The sequence below is a fragment of the Meriones unguiculatus genome, chromosome 8, assembly GCF_030254825.1.
Source record: "Meriones unguiculatus strain TT.TT164.6M chromosome 8, Bangor_MerUng_6.1, whole genome shotgun sequence".
Lineage (NCBI taxonomy): Eukaryota > Metazoa > Chordata > Mammalia > Rodentia > Muridae > Meriones > Meriones unguiculatus.
Window position 1 is genome coordinate 98,440,875 of NC_083356.1, and position 23,573 is coordinate 98,464,447.

Consider the following 23,573-nt stretch of genomic DNA (forward strand, 5'->3'; position numbering starts at 1 on the left):
GACTTCTACAACTGGGACGAGAGTTCGTTCCTGCCCCATAAATCATCAAGTTTGCTCTAGGACACCAGTAAGAAGAGAGCAAGGAAAATGGCCACTGGGGAAAGAAGAGCATGGGAGCCCTATAAGTCAGAAGAAGAAAGAGCAGAGAAAGCCCGCCTAGCTGGCCAGGGAAGAAACCATGAAGAGAGGCAGCTGTTTGCAGCACCAGCCATCAAAAGGAGACCCAAAAGCTCAGTGTGTTCTTGGGCTAAAGAGCAACCTGAATGTCGAGCTTGACTCTACGTTTTATTAGCTAATGGGGACTCACTAGACATGCTCCTACAAGAGAAGCAATCCACAATGTGCTGTGGTAGGAATATCAATATAATAATAAAACGGAGAGTGAGCTATCTCTGAATACCTGATAGTCCTTTCCCTTTGTCAAGAAAAATCCTTGAAAAACAAAACCTGGGCGTCCACATCCTTATCTCCAGAACCTGTGACTGCTGCTTACACGACAAGGGACTCTGCAGATGCAATTAAATAAGGATTTGGAGGTGAGCTGATTATCCTAGATTATCCTGGTGGGCCCTAAATATAACCACAAGCTTCCCTTTAAGAGGGAGCCGGGGAGGACTGTAACTCCAGAGAGAAAGTGATGAGATGACAGGAGCAGAGATTGAAAGAAACATCCTTTACAGCCAGAAGGGTCCACAAGCCCATGGAAGCAAATTCTCCCTGAGACTCTATGAAGCTGTAAGGGAATAAACCCTTGTGTTTGGAGATTTAAAATGTCATAACTTGGCAGAGCAGCAATAGCAAATTAATTTTTATGTTTCCATTCTGTCCTGAGATTCAAGTAATTTTTTTCTCTGAATTCTTACTGAAATGACTCCCCCTTTCTTCCACCCCTTCGCTCTTCTAAGTTGGTCCCAGTCAATTCTCCACCAACTCACAATCATCATCACCCTGCATCCGTGATTAACACTTCCCAACTCAGTTTTTGAGTCCTCTTTGCCTTGTAAATCTAAGTGTGAAAATGGCTTAGTTCGTGAGAATGGCACAGTGTGTAAATCAAGTCTCAGGACCTGGGTTTGGATCCCAGAAGCCATGTAGAGCAGACAGTGTGGCCCATAATCTCAGCGCTCCTACTGAATGAGGGAGACCAGAGAAAAAAGGAAGCCCCCCAGCCAGCTAGCCTGGCACACACAGCAGCCAACAACAGACACTGTTTCCACCAAAGTAGAAGAACCAACACTCAGTGTTGTCCTCTGACTGCCAGGAGCTCCACGGAACACAAACACACACACCTAAACATTATTGCAATGATTCTCCCTCCTCCAAGAGAGACGCATTCCAGATCCCCAGCTGATACCTGAAACTCTGAACAGTGCCCACACCCACAGACACCTGCTTTCACCTCCTCCTTTACATGTCTATGAAAAGCCTAACTGGTAAATCAGACACAGTCATGGATTAACAGTGATAACTAATAATATACCAATATGTATAATAAGTAAAAGCATCTGCATGATGACTCTTGCTCTTTAGTGCCATTATTAAACAGTAAGAGTTTCTGAGACACTGCCACGGAGGGTCGAGCTGATTAACTGCGATGGTTATTAAGTGACTAACTGAACAAAGGAGCAATGTTCGCCCCGAAAAGGATGGGCCAGCGTAACATATGCTCTTAGATTGTTCGGAAACACAAGCAACTTAAAACTCAGAAACTTCTTTCCAGAACTTTTCATTGTGTTGTTTGGGGGCTTGAGACAACACGCAGCAACTGAAATCACAGAAAGAAAAACTGCAGGTGTGTGGGGTGGATTGGGAGTCCAGGGCTAAGAAGATAATCAGAGAACTCCACAGAAACCAGCACATGCATGCACACTCCCCCTGCATACACACACACAAACAACCCACAAACAAGTACATACCTGCACACTTCCCTGCATACACACACACACACACACACACACACACACACACACACAAAGTCACAAGAATGAATAGGAAAAAAAAGAATCCTCTTTTTTTATTTTATTTTTATTTTTTTGAGAGCAGGATGCTGTTTAAAGTCTCCGAAGAAGAAGAAGAAGAAGAAGAAGAAGAAGAAGAAGAAGAAGAAGAAGAAGAAGAAGAAGAAGAAGAAGAAGAAGAAGAAGAAGAAGAAGAACAGCAGCATATGCCAAGCTGAAAAATTAGGTTATTTTTGGTATCATGTAAACTAAACTAGGCTCGAACTCCTGATCCTTGTGCTTCTACAAATGCTGGGATTATGGTCACATGCTTGCCACACCTAGCAAGAAATGTGGGGAGGTGGGGGAGAGAAACAGGGAGGAAGGCAGGATGGCTAAAACAGAAAGAAAAAAAATTGAACAAAAAAAAATGCACATGGTCTTATCAGAAGGGGTCAGTAGGTAAACTCCTAGGAAAGGACATTGAAAGAATTGAAAAAAAAACATAAGAGTTTACAAGGCATTTATACAGAAGGCCCCTGATAAATCTTTTATCTCTAATTAAAATAGAAAGTGTATTTTACATTTCAACTCGTTACAGGCAATGCATATATAAAACAGAAACTGAAAGTTTCATGAAATAATTCTTATCCTTGCAAGACATGAATTTTTATCCAAAGCTTCTGCTTCCTTTTATTTATAATCTTGGATGTTACTCACTAAATTGACCCAGTAATGGTCTTAAAACCAATAGTTTTTCAAAAAAATAAATACCAAGACCTGAATGTCAAGGTCAAAGATTGACCTGGGCAAAAAAGATGATTACCAGCAAAACAGACAAAGAAAGAAAGAACAACAACAACAACAAAAAAAAAAACCCTATTCTACTCTCCTTTAATTTTATGGCAATGGGGGTAGGGGCTCACAACTTTAGCTTTATAACTGCTTTACAACAAAGGGAAAATTTTTTCTTTTAAGGCTTTAAAATTCAACATCAGAAATAATCTCTACTCCAAGGGAAGCTTTTGATTTGCTCATTACCAGTCCCTACTCAACCACTAAGTCCCAACCCATCTGGTTGTTAAATTTGAGACCTGCTTTGACACTGAATGCTCCATCCAAGGAACTTACCTGCTATGAGCTACACAAAGGTAAATGAGACCTGGTCCTTACATTCAAAGACTGTGGCGTCTGCTCAAAACAACTACAAAAGAACTAGACAAGTATTGATATAGGATACATTAAAAAGGACAAACTGGTTTTAGCCAGTAGCTTCATAGAGAAAGAGATGGTGCTGGGACAAAGGAGGGGACCAGGACGACTGGGGTACTGACAGAAGAGCATCGGAAGCTTGGCTCAACCTTGTACAGCATGTGCCCAAATCCTCCATCCTCCCCCCATTAAGGTGCGATTATGGGAAACGAGGCTCCATATGACAGCTCAACAAGCATGATGAGGTAGAAAGGGCAGTAACAGTTTCTAGGACCGGGTTGTTTTCTGTTTCTTGAGATGACTACTCTTGGACCACGGCCACCATGTTCTGGGGAAGCTCAGTGGAGGCATTACAGGTAGGTGTGTCGGGTGCCAGTCCCAGCTGAACTCTCAACTGACAGCACCAGCAGCCAGACGTGAGGGAGTGGAAAGGATGAATTGTCAGGGGGATCCAGTCCCCGAAGGCTCCCAGCTTCGGCCCCAGACATGAGACGGAGAAAAAGCTGCCCTTGCTGTGTACAACACAAGCCCTAACTCACTAACAGTGAGCATCAGCAAACGAGTATCAGTTAGGTTTTGAGGGGAGGGAAGCTACACAAAAATGAGTTGACTGGGATTGTAGCTGTCTAATTGAGACATTCTCTGCAGTATAAGAGGATGTGCTAGAAGAGCTTGAAAGGAAACGCCACCCATCTTAAAAGTCAATCTGAGCAGTTTTACCGTTTTTCCCATATAAAAAAATGACTACTTCATGGGCTGGTCAAGGATTTGTATGAATGGATTGGAAAGCGTATATGAGCACCGGTCTATAAGAAGTGTTTGCAGCAAGCTAGAGAAAGAACAGTGAATTGCCAGAGGGGAAAAGGTGACCTAGAGTAATCAAGAACTGCAGCACTTCTCACTTCTCTGCCGTCCAAGCTTAACCAGTCTCCACTCAGAGCCTCTTCTCATAGTTCAAGCCGAGTCAAAACAGTCACTCAGTCTCATCTGAGACCAGGGCTCATCCAACCAAAAGTGCCACCCATGATAGACCAACGCTTTCCGAAAAACACCTTGTCCTTTAACACAATCCACTAACCACATGTTCCGTTATGTTCAGGAGCCAAATTACTGTAACACTCTCTAAAACACTTCAATCTCATGTTCTGAGAGCACTGTTACAAAATTCCATACAGTCATCTTCTGCTGCAAAAAAAGAATATATATATGTGTGTGTGTGTGTGTGTGTGTGTGTGTGTGTGTGTGTGTATTCAGATTCATATACTTTAAAAATATTTCTAATACTCTTTACTCACTGCTTTGGTTGTCTTTTAAACTTAGCAGCATCCACAGAAGTAGAGTTTATGCAGAACACTCGAGAACTAAAAAGAGCCTACAAACATGGTACAGCATTCAGATAACCTCCTAAGGTTAGCAGCACTAGAGTCTGTGTTAAAGCTGCCAATTTAAGAGCTTTTCTTTTTTCTCTTTCAAACCTCAGCAATTCTTGGCACACTACTCACAATTACACAAAGTATTCTACACATACATTTATTCACATTTACTTCATTTTCAAAATGACTCATTGTTAGCAGAAGACACAGGCCACAGATATACATGTATAAACCAGCAAGAATAATGAGCAAACCTAACCGCTTGAATGGTAGCCATTTTGCTCCCTCATGCTCTGCTCTCAGTTCCCGGAATAGTCGACCTTAACCTTCCGCTCCATGGGTCAGCGCTTCCTGCAATGGCTTTCAACTTGAAGTCTGTAGATTAATGAGAGAGAGCCGCAGCTCTATGTAGGCTGGGGCTAGCAGCTACCTTGTTGAACAATGCACATTCAGAGAATCTTTGAGAATGGAAATTCAAAGGGAAGAGAAAAAGTGATTTTAGAAAATTGCAAAATTTGATATACATGTCAACAGAGAAACATCCAAAATGATAAAAAAGACTAGATGCTTCAGAAAAATTATACTGAGAATTCCACCAGACTCTCTAGACAACCAAACCCAAGTTCCAGACAAGATCTTGAGAAGCAGATCTTAAACACTTAGAAAGTGGCTCCCTAGGAGCTTTGAAGTAACCATAAAGCCATGTAAGAGTGACACAGTTTCCTTCTCCAGTAAGACCCCCACACTAGCAGGTCAAGGCAGTGTACTCATCTGACTACAGCAGAGCACATAACAAAGCCTCTTAGGAAATATGTGTGATTTAACATGGATAGAAAGCTGAGGCAGCATGAAACATGCCTGTTAAATTTCCACATCAAGGGCAATGTTTAAAAATCAAATCTTCCTCCCTCCCCCCCCCACAAAAAAAAAAAAGAAGTCTAGTGATATGGACAGGACCCGCTAAACTAAAAAATAAGCAAAACTGAGGTCCTAAAGGAGAAGTGGCAAACACAGGGCAAGGGAGCAGGGACCTAGCAGGAGCACTCATGAGACATATTTGAGATTTCTGCTAGTAGCCAGAATCAGTGAATAAGACAATGTGACCCTCCCAAATATAGCAGTCTAGGCTACATAAAAAAAACGTGGAAATAAAAAAAAATGACAGTACTGAAATAGTTCAAACACGTTCAACTGCATGCATCTCAGAGGAGCTTGATGGGGTCTAGGCCACCCTGCCATCTCTGTTACCCAGAAAGCCATGCAGGAGTTACCATGGGGCTGTGTTCAGGCAGAGCTTAATCATGGCCTCAAATCTCTGGAATAGACTATCAATTTGGGTGTCTTAGGGAAGCCAGGAAGTGCTTGCTTCTTCTAAGTGAAAAGAGGCAGAGCCTCTCTATGTAGACCAGACCCACGTACCGGTATCAACCCTCCTGCCTCAACCTTTCATGTGCTGGGATTACAGATGTGTCCCACCGTGCCCACTCTAGACAAAGTTAGGTAAGGCCATCCTCAAAATAGTTGCCAGTGATCGTTCCAAGTTTCAAATCTAATCAAATCTCTTTCCTGCCTACAATTCCCCAATAGGAACAAAGTCTGAGAATGGTGTCTGAATTGTTCAGCAAATAGGAAGTAGTCTTGGTGAGGGAATCCCCTCCTCACCTTTCCAGGTCAAATTCATTAGGCCACACTCACTGTAAGCTATTGTCTAGCAAAACTATCTGAAGTTTCCAGAGTACACCGTGTTTTCTTCCTGTGCCCTCCACCTCTGAGTGAAATGTTCTCCATGCTGGAGTGCCCGTCCTTACATCACCAGGCAAACTTGCCGCTCAACACCCGTCCTGCCAGGACCTTGCTTACATGCTTTCCCAAAAGTGAGTAGGTGCTTCCCCCTTGGATCTTTCCTTTACAGTGCACACCTTCCGCATCTGCCAAGCTGAACCCAGACACCTATTCATGTGACTCCCTCACTAAGCCGTGAACTCTCCTGCAGCCAGGAATAGCACTTCTGGGGCCTTGTGTCATTAGCATAGAACCTGAAACATAGTCAGTATTCAAAGAAAAAAGAAAAGTTAAAAAGCATGAACCTGAATCAAACAGACCCAAAAATAAAGAAAGACTGAGGCATTTTTTTTATTATTATTCTTAACATTTCATTCTAGCCAGGCAGTGGTGGTGCACACCTTTGATCCCAGCACTCGGGAGGCAGAGGCAGGCAGATCTCTGTGAGTTCGAGGATAGCCTGGTCTACAAAGCAAGTTCCAGAATAGGCTGTTACACACAGAAAAACCCTGCCTCAAAAAACAAAACCAACAAACAAAAACATTCCATTCTACTCTTTCAGAGATGTGTTTCTAGTTACCTCCCACTGATTTACACAAATATTTGGTACTTGTTCCAATCTCCATTGAAAGGGAACATTACTGACAGGTATGGTAACACACAATTGGAATCGCAATACCAGGGAGAAAGAGGCAAGCAGATCTCTGTTCCAGGTCAGCTTGAGCTACAAAAAAATACAAATAATAGAAACTATCAAGGGATCAGCAGCAGGCACAGAGAGACCAATGATTCTGCCCCAGGACAAGCAAACATCACTAAAGGCGCCACAAGTGCCCTTATCCACAAAACAAACTTCACACTCTCCCAATGTCACAGACTAAACCAGCCCCTTTTAACAGCCCCTCAACAAGGCGGAAAACTGTCCCAGTCAGAATCACAAATCCAACTTTGAGGTTTTAAACCAAGGACAGCATGTTCCTGGGTGAACTCACATGTACCCCCAATCATCAGACATATCAACTTTAGAGCCGGGCATGGTGGCTCATGCCTAGAATGCCAACACTGGCGAGGCAAAGGTAGAAACAGCTCAGGTTCAAAGCCAATGAGGGGTACTTTGTGGGGCCTAGGCCAGTTTGAGCTACAGTGTGAAAACAATAAAATAAAAGTCTTAAACCTCAGAGCTGTGATGGGCCATTGTGGGTCTTCTTGGTGGAAGATCTTTATACTGGACAGTCCACTCCAAATGGCAGCAAGCATCACCTTTTGAGTCTCCCTTGCTGGATCCGTGGAAAGCAGGAGGGAATCCAGCAAAGGGAAATGACTTTATAGTCTGTCTGACTCATATTTTGCCCTTTGCTCCTCCCAAAAGAAATAAGCTCTTAATGGTACATCTTTGGATGACCAAACATTAACTCATCCTCCTCAATCTCTTTGATGACTAAAACGTTCCTTCCTTCATAATGAAACAGTCTAAAATGTTAATATAAACACAAGAAAACGAGTCTAATTTTTATGATTTTTCCCTCAACCCAGGATATCCTAAGAAATAAAGAAAAAAAAAACGGCAATGCAAACTGAATTACACAAAAGAGACTACACTCTACCAGCCCTAAGTAGAGGCAGAAAAAATATTACATGCTTTTGTCATCCTGCGGCTGTAATTAAGGTTGGAGAAAAGCCTACAGTATTCCCCTCCAAGACATTGGATTGAATCCTACTACCTCATCTTTGGGTCCCACTGGTGTGCTCTCTTGAACGTTCCTCTGTATATTTCCAGCTTCCCCTGAGGGACTGTTTCCTACTTTCAACTGTTTACTGCTCAGCCAAAACCCCTCCTCACTAATCAAAACCTCTGTCTCCAGTTCTAATACACAGATGCCATTTCTTTATTCTCTCATTTTTCCCTTCTCTGAATCCCAACATTGTAGATTTAATGACTCATCAGAAAAACACAAATAAAAATAAATAAATAAAAACCTGACAGTGGCTCACTGCGATTAAAAAGGAGAAAACGTAACGTAACATAATAACCAACCCTCTGGGTTCTCAACACAGACTCTCTGAGTGTCCATGTTGTGCTCTGTAAGCACTTGCTGAACAAGATAGGTTTTGCTGGACTGTTAGCTCCCAGGGATGGGGGCAGGAAGTAGGGGAGGGCTGGTCATTCATCTCTGTGCTCATCCCTGCCCCACAGTTCATGAGAGGCTCTGATATGCATGCAGCCTTACACAAAGAATGCCATTAGAACATGGATAGTCTGCTTTACAACGGCTTAATGATTTTTTTTTTTTTTTTGCCTTACAATAGGTTGAAACACGTGTGCATTTAGTAAATCCTATATAACTCATACTTAGAAATGGAAATCTAGGAGCCAGTGGGTAAAAGCACTTGCCTTATATGGCTAATAATCTTGGTTCCATCCCTGGAATCCACATTACAGGCAGAAAGAGACTCCTCAGAGTTACCCTCTGACCTCCACATGCCTGCCATGGCATGTACACACCCATACATCACACACACAAGATAATACTTCTTTTCATGTGAGGCCATGTGTGGTGGTGTGCAACTTCAATCCTGCCCTTGGAGGGCAGAGACAGGCTGATTTCTGTATGTTCAAGGCCAGCCTGGTCAACACAGAGCTATGTAATGAGACTCTGTCTCTAAAAAGCAACATTTAAAAAAGAAGAAAAAGAAAAGAAAAAGAAAAAAGCCAAATGTGGTGGCACAGGCCTTTAATCCTAGGACTCAGGAGGCTGAGGCAGAGAGGTGTCTATGAATTTGAGGCTAGCCTAGTCTATGATCTCCAAGACAGCCAAGACTACACAGAAAGATAAAGAGACAAAGAAAGAGAAAGAAAGGAGGGAGAGAGGGAGGGAGGGAGGGAAGGAAGGAGGGAGGGAGGGAGGGAGAAAGAAAGATAGAAAGAAAGAAAGAAAGAAAGAAAGAAAGAAAGAAAGAAAGAAAGAAAGAAAGAAAGAAAGAAAGAAAGAAAGAAAGAAAGAAAGAAAGAAAGACACAGAAAGAGCAAAGTGATGGCTGAGTGGTAAGGGCACTAGCAGTAGACTGATGCCTGAGTTCTGTCCCTGAAACCCACAGCTGAAGAAGAAACCCAACTCCTGAAGGTTGTCTTCTCATCTCCACAGATGTGCCATGGCGAGCAAGTCTATACATACACACACACACACACACACACACACACACACACACACACACATCATTTTTTCAGTTTTGGGTTTTTTTATGTTAATTTTGATCCTTCCTCGGGCTAATAATAGATGGAAAGATACTCCCACCCCTTCTCCAGCCTCCAGCCTGGGGGCAAACACCTGATATTCTATAGCATACCATGTGCTAAGATGCTACCAGGTTAAAATGCATTTTAATTTCACATATTTTTTAATTACTCTGGGTTCACTGGGACACAGCTTCCAATAAGTCGAAGGCACCTGAATAGGAAATGCTAGAGCAGGATAAATGTTTACAAAACACACAAGTAAATAGCACCGAAATGACCTCAAAAAATAACTGTATGGTCCAATTATGACACAAGTTCAAGCTACAGCATCCTTGAGGCCTTTGTCAATCCTGTTGGTGTATTTCTGTGACCTCTGTCATTCAAAGGTAACGGGAAACATCTTACGAATGGGAAGGCCCCTCTGCCCACCATTACCACCACCACCCAAGATCCCAGAGCAGCAGTGAATGAATAAAGCCAATAAAAAACTCAACTATGATCACGGGTCTCTACCTGGGATATTTATAAACTAACTGGAAACAGAAAACCAAACCAAAACAAAACTTCAAACATAATCCCCATCAATATAATGGAAAAAAATAATCACACACACACCAAAAGTTGGATTTCCATCCTGGACCCATCCCGAAAATCATTAATCATCAAGTCCATACTATATTTAAACTCCAAGGCATTCCTTCCCTGGAATAATCCTATTGTCTTCCCTGCTTCCTGCACACGGTGCCTGAGAGGGTCACCAATGCTCTGTGTACGTTCCAAAGCACTCCCAGAAGACAGGGACATGAACAAAGTTTGGACTCTTATCACTTGCAGTCTTATCACCCACCATAAGATGGAACCTCAAAGACATTTATGAACACATAAATTCCGATCTTGTGATTGTTGTGTTCAAAGAATGTCAAAAGAAGCTTCAGGGGAAAGGGAGGAAGGAAAAAAAAAGTGAGCTGGCTATATAGAAAAACAATTTCATGGAGCCCCAAGGAGCCTCAGGTTTGTATCTGACCACCCCCCTTGTGTTTACTCAGAGACTAGCCTCTGTGAATAATCGGCTGTCTACTCAACAGGCCAGGGCTTATCTCCTAAAGTCTAGTTATCACCTCAGGCTTAGTTAAAAGCTTCTAGAGAAGTCCTTAGTTCTAGCTAACTACTTCCTCCTCCTTCTCTTCCTCCTCCTCCACCACCACCACCACCCACGACAACCTGGCTTCATGCTTCATCTACAGAAATGTCACAAAGACCAACACACCAAGCATGGGTTTGTAAGGTCTCCTGCAAGCGCCCTCTCCAGCATGCCAGCCTCCTCCCACCTGTCCCCACACTGCTTTTCTGGCAGGCACTTATGCCAGACCCCAGGGCAGAGCTACTCTCTGACCTTTTTCCCTGCAGAACGTGATCCCCACTCAAAGGTCCCTACTGCCTGCACTAGGATATGAGCTTATCTGTCCCTGTCCAGATGCTATCCTCTGAGCTGGGCTGTTCATTCTGGACAGTTCCACCAAGTAGCCCAAGGCCAATCAATCCAAGTTACCTTCCAGTATTCACCTACACTTAATTACCCAAGACCCTGTCCCCTCCCGGATCTCACCTCACCTGTCTGATATAACTCATCAGTTTGGCATTCCAAACAGCCTTAAATTCTCCCCCCATGTCACACCCACGGCTAAGCAGACTGCAGTGTTCCTCATCTCCCTTCTAGCCTGCCATGCTTCTAGAGGGTCCCCACAGTACAGAGCATGGAGGACTGGTGGTCCCCCGGCACGCTGCTAAGAATCGTTTCGGCTCTTTTCTTTTTAATGGATAATGTTCTTTCCTATTGCATATTAAAATAAATCCATGAGCGGCACATCAAGTCTGCATTTCCACACGCTTAATTGGTTTGAACAACTTTCATACATGATAGAATAACTTGGGGACCTTTGAAACATTCCATAGTATCCCAGACCAATTTAGTCACAAGCTCAGCAACCGGGATGGGGCACAGGGATGCAAACAAGGCTGGGAACCAAGCCATCAGAATGTGGCTGGGGCTGGTAGTTATAATGGAAAAAAAAAAGAAAAAAGAAGAAGAAAACTCCTATGTACGGTAAACAAACAGAGCACCAGCCTTGGCTCAGGACCTCCATACTGAAAGTCCTGTATCCCAGGACATCGCCAGTTCCCAGGCAAGCCCGGACAGCTGGCCTCCCAACACAGATAAGGCAGTGTTGAGAGCCTGAGAAGCAAGGCTGGCTTTCCCAGAAAGTGCTCGGCAGAAGGCAGCCGGCTAAGCCCGCAGTGCTAACAGCTGCACTGGGTCCCTCTGCGGAATAAATTTGGAAGACCCCAGGGATGTCCCAGTTGAAGTGATTAAGTTAATGATTTTCCTCATCACAGAGGCTTTTCGGAACTCTCCGTGTACCCACCTTCCACGCTGTCAGAGACAATGCGTTTCTCACTTCTCACACTTAACTTCCTGATTTTTCTTCTTTTCTTTAATGACTATTGTGTGTCAACAAGTGTATGAGAGAGAGTGTGTGCAAACCACAGCATTTATGTGGGGGTCTGGGGACAACTGCGCTAAGTCAGTTCCCTCTCTCCACATGTGGTCCAGGGACAGAACTCGGGCCCCTAGGCTTGCCGGTACCTGCTGAGCCAGCTTGCTGCCTGTGGGAACTGGGGAGATGGTTCAGTCACTAAAGTATCTGCTATGCAAAACACCAGGACCCACGCAAAAACCAGGCATGGTAACCCAGCCTTGGGGCTCCAAAAACAGGGAAGCCCCTGAGGGTCATTGGCCAGCCAGACCAGCCAAATTAAGGCGTTTTAGGTCCAATGAGAGACCCTGTCTCAGAAAATAAAGGCAGGGAACAGTGGAAAAAAGATACTCTACACTGACCTCTGGTCTACACACACATCATATGCACACGCCACACTGCAATACACACACACACACACACACACACACACATATACACACACACATATACACACACAACAATTTTTAGAAAATGTGAGTCTGAGTCTGGCATTGTTTCTGCTTTATCAAGCCTATACTTAAAAAAAAAAAAAAATCAAAATCAATACTCCCTAGCAGGCGGTTGGTGCTTGCCTAGCTTTCTCAACCTTTTACCACTGGCTATCTGCTCCTCTGATCTCAGATTCCTAAAAGCGTTCGAGTCACCTGCTGATGGCAGTGAGAAGCTGGGTCCAGTTCAGCAGGATTCCCAGTAGGCCCAGGCCTCTGGCCTACTGACACCACGGCCAGCATCTCTGGTCCTGTAAGTCCTCACGGAGAAAAGGGTTCCTGCTTAGTACTTTCAAAGCTGATGCTGTGACCCAGCCTCTGCCTGGATGACCCTTGGACTTGCTATTGAACCTTCACAAGTGGCCCACAAACATCACTGCCCTGGAAGACGAGCCCTGAAGCTCTCTTAAGCAGAAGTGTGCACCACAGCATGATGGCTCCTCCTTTACAGCTGGACACCAGGGGTTCTCTGATGTGCCTTGGCCACTTGTTTGTCTGCCTCTACCAGGCTGAGCTTCCCAACAACCTTTGTGTCGCCATGTTCCGTGGCTGGCTGGGCAGCTACTCATGGAAGGAGTAATACAAAGAAAGAGCATTACCCCCCTGGGGGGTGGGGGATGGAGAGATGGCTCAGTGATTAAGAACACCAGTTGCTCTCCCAGCACCCACATGGCAGCTCACAACTATCTCTAACTCCAGTTCCTGGAGGGATCCAACACCCTCCAATACATTAAATAAGTAAAATAAGAAAGAAGAGCATCCCCCAAGAAAACAGTGCAGGGACTGAGGTATTGCTCGACAGCAGGGCATCTACTAACAGTTGATAAGGCTCTGGGTTCTACCTCCAGCACAAAGAGCAGAGAACAGAAAGGCAGACGGGAACAGAGAAGGGAAAGAGACAGAGTGGGTGAAAGACAGAAAAGAAAGACAGAAAAACAGAGGGCAGATGCTACGGTGGTTCATGCCTATAATCTCAGCATTGGAGGCTGAAACCGGAGGATGAGTTCAAAGCCAAACTGGGCTGGAGGGGGTTGGGTGGGATGAGAGGATTGGAAGTTTAAGACCCTAGACTACAAAGACTTGGAGGCCAGCCTGGGCTATGGGAGACACTGTCTCAAACAGCAATAAAAAACAAACAGGGAAAAAAAAAAAAAAAGAAGGGAAGGGGAGAGCACGCTAGAAAAGCCTGCTGATCTAGAGATCCATGATCAGGACTGTCAGCAGGAGAATTCTGTCGCCTCTGAAAGGTCAAATCAAAACAGAGGGGCATCAGTCCATCGCTTTTTCCCCCCACTGTACAAAAAAAAAAAATAAGATGAAATTCTTGGGCTTCTTGAAAAGGGAACCTAGTTAGTTATCAGATTAACATTTAAAGACTAAAAATCAACAGGCCCTCCAAGGCCAAGGACCGCTCCAAGGCTCTCTACATCCACTGCACTGCAATGCCTTACCACAACGTGAAGCTTAAACCAGACCTCTGTGAAACGTTCCGAAGCCGGCTCATCGCAGCCGTGGCTTGCCAAAATCATCGGTGAGAGACCCCACTTAAAGCAGCCTTTGCAGTGTCAATAATTATAATTAAGACACTTGCACCAGGTCTAGTAAACTTGCAACATGTGAAATTAAATCCAGCCTCTCAAAAGTGTGACTCCTAGATCGATCGGAACTGAACCCTAAAGCAGGCATAAAACCTTTCACCCTACAGAGATGGCATGAGCAAAGGCCACAGTACTGTGATCCATCACTATACGGAGGTGGCCATCTTTAACACTGCATTATGGAGGTAGCACTGTGTCCTAACATTCACTCCCCTTGTCTGTGTGTATGGACTCTCTTCACAGTCATCATGACCCACAGCACTGAGAGGGTGAGTGCTACCTTTGCAGTGTATTTATCCCCTACTAGCTCCTTTCCCCCTTATGTCACAGCTCCGTAACCATAAATCTAAACAGTACTCGGGAAAATTCAAAACTATCATGTGGAGCTTAGCCATGACGGCAAACACCTATAAAACCAGCACTGGAGGCAGAGGCAGGAGGATCACTGCAAGATTCAGGACAGCTGACTACATAGAGACTCTGTCTTCCAAAAGATGTATGATGTCCAGAAATTCTATGTGGAACAAATGAAAAAGTCAAGTGCTTGGCCAGGGTGTGTGTTTGTGTGTGTGGGGGGGGGGGGGGGGGGTTAATAAATTCTATAGAGCAAATGAAGGACAGAGGACAAACATGAATTTTATATTATGCTGTATTTAAAAATTTAGATATATCTAGTTTGGTAAGTACAAAGAATTACAATGGTATTATTAAAAACAGTGATTGGTTAAGTCCTAGAGATGTGCTTCAGCCATAAAGTTCTTTCTGGCTTACACACGCCTCGGGTTCAATTCCCAGCATTACCAGGGGGAAGAGAAATCTGACCCACTATTTCAAAAGTAAAACTTATTTTACTTTTTTCATCTTACAAAATAAGCAAAAGCAGTCTCCTCTGGTGTGCCTCATAATCATCAATAAAAATTTCACTGTTTCTTACGGACTGTCTATCACCAGCCTATTGCCTTTTTTTTTTAAGCTATTAAAAATAAAACTTCTTTCCTAAGTATACAAATCCATTGTCTCTATTTGTGATCAATAATAAAAAGCTGACTATATGAGTTTCTTGGTCACTAAATGCTTAGTTATCTCACAATATTTTTTTTAATCAGCCATATAAGCTCTGCTTTTAACATAAAGCATAGGCAGACACGGTGCTTTGAGACAATCAAAGTAAAGCTGTGGTTTGCAAGGCTTCCAAAGCCCAGTTATCCACAGACTCCAACCTACATGGGGAAAAAAAAAAAAAATCACCAGACTGCACTTACTGGAAAGACCAAAAAAGAGAGACTAGAGAATTATTTAACATTAGGAAGAACCAAGTCTCTGCCCTTCTTGACAGACAGGAAAACACTGAAAAGAAAATCACTTTCTTTGACCACATAACTGGCTTTCAGCAAAAGCAGACAGGGCTGGGTCTATGAACCCTTCATTCTTGCCATGCGTTGTGCTTCACAAACACAACAGGGAGGCCTGATCCGGGCTGCAACTATATGAAATTTACAAAGCAAATAGCAATCTTTGTTATTTATTCCCAGATGTACAGGAAGGGAATTAGTAAGTCAAGCTACCCAGACACAGATTTCAGAGTACAGTGGTGCTCCCCACCCTCAAGAGAGGACCTTCCAAGATCCCCAAAGGATGCTTTCAATGGAGAGTACTGAAACCTACGTAAACCTCCACAGCTCTCCCTGGTGTGTACATGCCGACGGCAAGGAGTGACTTATAAACTACACAGAAGGAAAGAGTAACAGTAACGCTAAAACAGAATAATTACAACGATGGACACACTGCCGTTCTGCATATAAAAACTCAAGTCACTGCCATACTGCAATGCACAGTGTTGTCTAAAGCAAAATCTGAAAGGATGATCACATAAATCATAGTACACAATGCAAGGCCTTCCGAAGCAAGAGGCTCTGCCAGAGATGCAGCGCAGTGTGCTGTGACTCAAAAGGTAAATAAATAAATAAGTAAATAAATACATAAATAAATAGAGGCTGCTTTTACTTTGTCCATACTAACAAAGGAAAATTTCCAAGACTCGTTAACTCGTTAAGTGAAAGGTATAACACTGATGTGTCTTCAAGGAAAAACACACATAGAAACAAAAACATATTCGAAGTCAGGACAATGTACACCTGGAGTTCCCACTACCTGGCAGGCTAAGGCCACACGACTGCTCCAGCCCAAGAACTCCAGGCCAGCCTGGAAACCATGACAAGACTCTGTCACCAACAAATAAGCCACCATCAGTATATGACTATAAATGTAATTAAATGCTATCACTGAGAGAATAAACAACTTGGATTTTTTTTTTTTTCTTCTTTCTGAGGCTGGGGATTGAAGCTGGGGTCTTTCCTGTGCTAGGAAAGCACTCCTGCACTGAGCTACACTCCCCTGCAACAGCTCCTCTGACTGCTGATGCCCTTCCTATAGCAGGGGGAAAAGTACAAAAGTTATTTTTCACTGTGTACTCTCTCCCTTCAAGCGTGTATCATGTACATGCATTCCTTTCTAAACATCAACTACCAAAACACGAGCATGAACCAAACCAAGGGAACATGTGTAAAGGAACGCCTGTTAATGTGTACATGTGAGACATAATACAAATATATTTAAATTAAAAATAAAAGAGGTTAACTTGAATGTTTTAATGTCAAAGTTGTAGGTTCCCCAAAAGGAGTCAAATGTCCGTGAGAACAAATGGAGCACATGTCTGGAAGATTTTCATGGCGGCCTCCCAATCTGAGCAAGAGGGCAAGAGGAGGCCCACCAGCTGATAGAATGTCCTGACTAGTGAGACCTTTGGGGATCAAAATACAACCAGGTGGGAGAAGCGGGTGTGTGTGTGTGTGTGTGTGTGTGTGTGTGTGTGTGTGTATTTGTTGACCCAGTTAACTAAGAAACAGTAACCTAGATGGCAGCTGAAGCAAATGGAGTGGAGGAGAGGATATGGATTATTCTGAATTTGTCAAAGGGCATTCCATTCCTAGCCAAGCCAGAATACAGCCTCAGCAAAGCACCATTAAGTAGCCTCTGGCACTTCTTCCCACCTTGGGACTCTTCTCCTCTGGCCTGTGGTATGAAGGTAAACGAATGTTTTAAAATTAAAACTTGGAAGTCACAAAATCGGTTTCGCCTAACGAGAGCGCGCGTGTGCTTACGGGTATCATCCATCAGAGTGCCCACCTGCCTGTGGTTCTATGGAAAGATGCTGATCAGTTCCCATGTTGGGAAGGTGGGGACAGCTGAGTTGACTCCTTTGTCAAAATAAACATTTCATTCATCTGAGAAGCCTGACGCTTGACCCCAGAAGTCAATAAGAAACTCTGAACTGTTTGCCCTAGGTTCATGTCACAGACACTCAGGTCACTTCTCCCCATTTCCAAAAAGGACCGCCCCCACCGCGTTCATCCTCTCACCAAGCAGGGGTGCAGATCCAATCAAAACAAAAGCCAAAGCCCCCAGACCCTCATCCGCAGGATTCTCGTGCTGTCCTCCCAGCTTCACACAGGACTGAAGTAAAACCTCCTACGGCTTCCTTGCTCCACCAGCCCTTCAGCAGCGCTCCTCTTACCAACTTCACGTTTTCTTCAAAGATCACCACCATTGCCCCAGCATCCAGGTTCCACACACCAAGTGCATTTACTCATACCCCATCCTCCTTCTCATCACTAGTGAGTTATTCAATAAACTCTGTCTCCAGCCCAAAACCAAAAGACCTGTCCCATCGAGGATTATTGTTTCCTCCTGGCTTCGGGGAAACAAACCCTCGCTACTAAACAAATCACCTACAAGCCAAAAATGTGAGTCTCGGACTCCCATAGCTACAGGACCAATGCAACTAGTGTGTAAGAGGAACAAGGCAGGTTACAGGGGTCTTAAAAACCAGCAAAAAATTAAGGCATAAGGAGCAGCCGTCAGCAGATGTCAGGGTCTAGGAGAAAACATGGTGAGCTGAGACCGAGGTGACCTCAGCACCCATGTCCCCTCAGACAGTCACAAACGGCTCTCACAGCTTCCTCTGGAAACAGGGTCAAGACGCTGCCTGTATTGTCAGTCACAAGGACGCATGGAAGTTGGGATATTTTAACGAATTACAAGTGTGAACCAACATACCTGGGATCATACCCAGGGTTTTGTACATTCTACAAAAACAACCCTGTCAACTCTACCACATCCACAGCCGGAGGCCTGCTCTCTATGCGTTACCTTAGCTTCAACCAGGGCACCCCAGGAAACCATAACAAGGAACCACATTTCTTCTTCCTTGGTTCTCGCTTTGCATACGCCACAGAGCGTACTTTGGTACATTAGTGTCCCTTCCTGTTTTCCCAGGTCTTGCACATTCTCCTAAGATACGGCATCTCAAGATGGAAAATCTGATCCAACGGTTGAAAATGTGTCCAGTTAACACTGCATACAACCCGGCTTCTACACAAATCCTACTACTTCTAATTTCCTAGCACCATTCACTACACGGCCTATTTCGCAAGGACATGCATACCAATATCTGCCATCATGATAACATCAAAATGGCACCTCTTTCCAAGGCTAGCCAAACAGCCACCTCCTCTAAGGTACTGACTGGTTGATCTTATCTCTCTAGACCTTATGACCAAGACACTTAGCACTCCGCCCCTTACCTAGACGTGTAATTCCCCTCACGGTTACCAGCACATCTAATCAGTGTTCCTGAGTTGCAAGCTCAGCCCAAGTACAGGGAAGACTTGATGAACCCTCAGTAAATGAAGGGCCAAGAGGCAAAATACAAAGGAGCAAGAATGAAGGAACCTTTGATCCTGAAGGATAATGACAGCAGGTGAACTGCTTCTGCCAACAGCAATCCCTCGCAACCTCTCGGGTTTTTGGTTTGGTTTTGTTTTGTTTTGCTTTGTTTTCATTTTCAAATAACACATGGAGTCAGGGTCCAAGCTTCATTCCCATCTTTCTGGTAGGAGCAGCTAGGTGCTCTGCTTTGTTTTTTCACATGAGAGCAAACCTCCTGCACAGTTCAAATTAATCAGCCCCACCTTTGATTCGGACGGAGCGCCACAAGGTCCACATTAGTCCTCTTAATCTGATCTGAGAAACAAGCAAAGACTCTTGCATTAAGGAAAGAAATTGATGGGGGAGAAGGATAGAGGTGAAGGCTTTGTGAAGAATGACTAAAATCTATGCCCAAAAAAAAACAAAAAAAAAAAAAACTGACAAAATACTCATTCAGATTAGCAACTATTCAATAAACAAATTAAGGCTAATTTTCACAATACCTGGAACAGAACACTTTTTTTTTCTAACTGCTGATTAGGACCCATTAGCAAGTTTTGAAATCAATTTAGTAGATAGAGATCAGAATTTTTTAATAAAAACTGAATAGAAATTAGAAAGCATTACAACACAGTCTACTGAAACCTGTAATTCCGCTGCATTTGAAATGTGCATGTGTGTAAGTGTGTGTGTACCAGACCATAATGGAAAGTGTCTCTGTGAGTCAAGAGCCTTTTGAAAACACAGACACCAAACATGTATGTTTATCTAACATTCCGTCTTCAGCACGAGCTGCTCCGTCTCCCTCTGAACCACACTCGGGAGGTTCTTCATCCAAATACCACTGCCCACGATGGCTCAGATTCTTCATGTTCAAAAGCCGCAAGAAAGATAGCATTTGGTCCGCTTGTTCCTCACCATTTCCTCTTTGAAAAGCAAGGCAAGAGTCACTCTGAATAATGTGTGTCCTTTTTCTCCCTGCTCACCATTCCTAGGTATGACTGTCACGTCTAAGTCCCTAAAATCCAGAAAAGACACACCAGTCCAAGTGCTCTGGCATCATTCTCGGTGACATCCACTTACAAGCAACATTACCCTGGGACAGTAGCCACTAAGAGGAAGAGCCTCAGACGAACAAGATTCAGAGAACCCTGTTGCAACATCATCTCAAGCATCCCTCTATTCCAGAAAGCTCTCCCTCGGGTTCTTTTCATCAGATATTATCCGCAGATGGCATGCTCCAAACAGCATCACCTGTACCATCCAAGCCTGCCTAGCATCAGGCCACACCTTCCTTCATGCCATCGGCCCATTTCTTACAAAACTCAAAGTTACATGTGTTGGGGCTCAATCAATAATTCTACCATCGGCTAATGCAGAAGCAAAACCTAGGGCCATATTGTTTCTTGATGGCAGCTATGCCACAACACAGCCATGAGCAGCCAATACTGGGTTTCGTAGGTCACCAAACTGCCCAGTGGTTATGTCCTTTCAAATCCAGCCCTTAAAACCTGGTATGAAGGGAGTTTATTTTGGATTCTATCCATTTTCCAAAGAGGTTGTCCATATTCCTTCACCTCTGACATAAGCATAGCCTACCACTCTGTTTTCCCTGTCAATTCTTTAGGAAGGCGTACTTCCCACAAGAAAAAAATCAGAATAAACAGCTCAATTCACCCAGTGTTTGAGTCTCACATTAGCACAGGATTCATTGCTGTGATGGAAACAAAAAATGGGTTAAAATGTTCTTCCCCAGAATAGACTTATCTCCCTTACCTACTCACAAAGAGAAATAAAATGTATGCAGAGAAGAAGGCAGTACCTATTTGCTGCGTTTAATTAGTACAAGATACAGCCAAGGGTAAAAAGGGGAAATTCAACCAGTGGTAGAGCACATTAGCAGGAGTGAAGACATAAGTTCAGTTACCAGCACAGAGAAAAAAATGGGGGGAGCAAATACAGTTTCCTTACCTAGAGTATCTTTCACATGTTTCCCATCTGTGCTTAACAACCTGTTATCAAGTTTGTTATCTTCTCTGGACTGTCTCCTTTCCTTAAGTCACAGGGTCCCTTTACACCCATAACCCACAGTCATCCATTCATCCTCTCACAATTAAAACAAAAAACAAAAAACAAAAAAACAAAAAACAAACATTTGCTATTGGTGGATGGAAGGCTTAGCAGTTAAGAGCATATAGTACTCTTTACACAGGACCCAAGTTTGGTTCCCAGTATCCACATAAGACAGCTACAACTACCTGTAACTCCAGCGCCAGAGGATCTGATGCCCTCTTCTGGCCTTCGCAGGCAACTGCAACCCATGTGCACACAACCGCACACAGACACCCACACACAGATTAGTAACTGAAGTTAAAATAAGTCTCCTTTAAATTTTGTCTTTCGAAAAGGATTGGTTGTAGGGTCTATCATTGGCTTAGCTACATACGAGATACACAGATGAGTGAGTCATGCTCCTTGCCCTCAGGGCAACCATTGAGACAACTGAAAAGGTTTGAAGTCAATGAAGGGGAATGAATCACACGAAAGAAAAAATGAATAACTCTCAGCCCTGTATCTTGAAGAGATGAACTGAGGCTCAGGAGGAGGAATGGGGATGATACAATGCTACAAGATGGCAGGGCTGAGAAAAGCAAGATGCATTCTCCCTTGCAATGAGATTCCTCTGGCCCCTGAAGGGTCTGACTTTCACCAAAGAAAGAGAGAAGGTAAGAAAGGGCTATATCAGTCAAGGTCAGGCCTTGAGGGGAGGGTCAAGTGCTGTGCTAGCCTCTGAGATCCATCAGGACACCTGTGTTATGGTTGCCTAACTCACCCTATCTCCCCAGATAGTCTTCAGCTACTCCATGTGTCTCTACAGAACTTAGAAAGAGAGAAATCTGAAATGACTTTTTCCCAGTCTCTGAAATAAAGGCCAAACAGCCAGAGTAAACAGTGAAGCAACCCTAATGGGCAAAAGTGGAATGCTGGTCAGAGACCGAAAACCCCAAAGTTAAACAATGAAGCCCTGGAAACTTTGGCAAACAAAGCTCTCAGGATCGGGGAAGGTACTCACAAACAAGCTGAGATTCCCAGCCCTGCCTGGGAGAGTGCTCTGAATGGGGGTTGGGGGTGGGAGTGTTGCTTGTTTTTATCAAGGAAGCTGAGTTTTCTTCTCCCCACCCCCACCTTCTAGTAGTGCTGACACTGGGACTTGAACCACTACACTACATCCACAAACCCCCCCTCCCGTGGGTCTCTTAGTAGTTCATTTGGAGAGCCAAAACCACCTTCCACCTCAACTAAAAGCCAGGATACACCCGCCACACCACCTCTGTGAAGCTCTTCACAAAAGAATCTTTCATTAGACTGTTCTCTGCAACAGACAAATCCTACTTTGCAATCTTCCCTTTGGATCTCCTGAGCTAGAACTGGCCACAGGGCAAGGGGTTGGGGGAGAAATGGCCCAAAGTTTTCATTCCGAAAGATCAAAGGAGGTGCTTTGTACCAGGAAACCTAATTCCAAATCCTCATTTCCAGGAATAAAGCCACAGTGCCCAAAACTTGCTTGGGAAAATAACACAGAAGACTGTGGATTCCAATTAAAATCCCGAACGGTTTCCTTTCCCAGCCTCCTGGCCTAATGTTGTTAATACTTTAGCCAGGGACTGCTCTAACTCGAACAGCACCCCCAGCCCTGAATGGTCACTTCACCACTGGGTTAAATGGTCACTTCACCACTTCGCCTTAGGTGCGAAAGCACCTAAGGCTTCATGACTGCATTCTGTGCCCCATCGCAGGGACAGGATACCCAAAACAAAGTGATACTGAACGGTGCCAGCTGCAGCACAGCCCATGTCTTTTAGGAGAAACCCTGGCAAAGCCCAAGCCGCTCGTACACTCGTGAGAGTGGGTATGAGGGCATAAGGAGCAGAAAACAGAGAAGGGTACTATCTCAGCCTTACTCAGTGTAACAATCAGCTTCAAACTGATTACCTGTGGGTTTTGTCAACCAGCCAATCATGTCTCCTTCATGCAAGGAAGCAGGTTATTAGCTACAGTTGACAAAATGCAGTGAAATATCCACCCCCCCAAGTAATCATTATGCTAATTATTATGTTTAATTGTCTTTATCATAAAAATATGTGTCATGTATGTAGCTAAACTAAAATCAGCACCCATCAAAAAGCCTGGATGTCACTAATAGTGTGACCTTCTCCATCCTTACCCCAGATGTCTACAGTATACACATATCAGATAATCACTATCCTGCACTTACGGATTTGGTATAAGGAGGAGTCTGTCTTCATGAGTGCCTTGTTTCCTAACCAATGAGCTGGCTTCTCCATACAGCAGCAATATGCTGCTTCTTTTCTTAAATGTTTTCTTTAAGTTATTGTTATTTTTTAATTAAAAAAAAAACATTTGCTGCTTTAAAGAAAAGTATTCAAGGGTGCTGGGGGAAAAAAATGGCTCAGCAGTTAAGAGCACTGGCTGCTCTTCCAGAGGACCGGGGTTCTATTCCCAGCATCTACACAGGAGCTAACAAGGGTCTGTAACTCCAGTTACAGGGGACACAACACCCTCTTCTGGCCTGCACAGGCACTGCATGTAGCACACAGATACACAGTCAGGCAAAAGACCCAT

At 43.9% G+C, this 23,573-nt stretch overlaps 1 protein-coding gene across 2 annotated transcripts in view; it reads right to left on the reverse strand.

Annotated features, from left to right (window-relative positions):
• The window catches only part of Acvr1 (activin A receptor type 1), a 124,330-nt gene that overhangs the window by 97,772 nt on the left and 2,985 nt on the right, over nt 1-23,573 (reverse strand). The gene's annotated exons all lie outside the window — the stretch shown is intronic.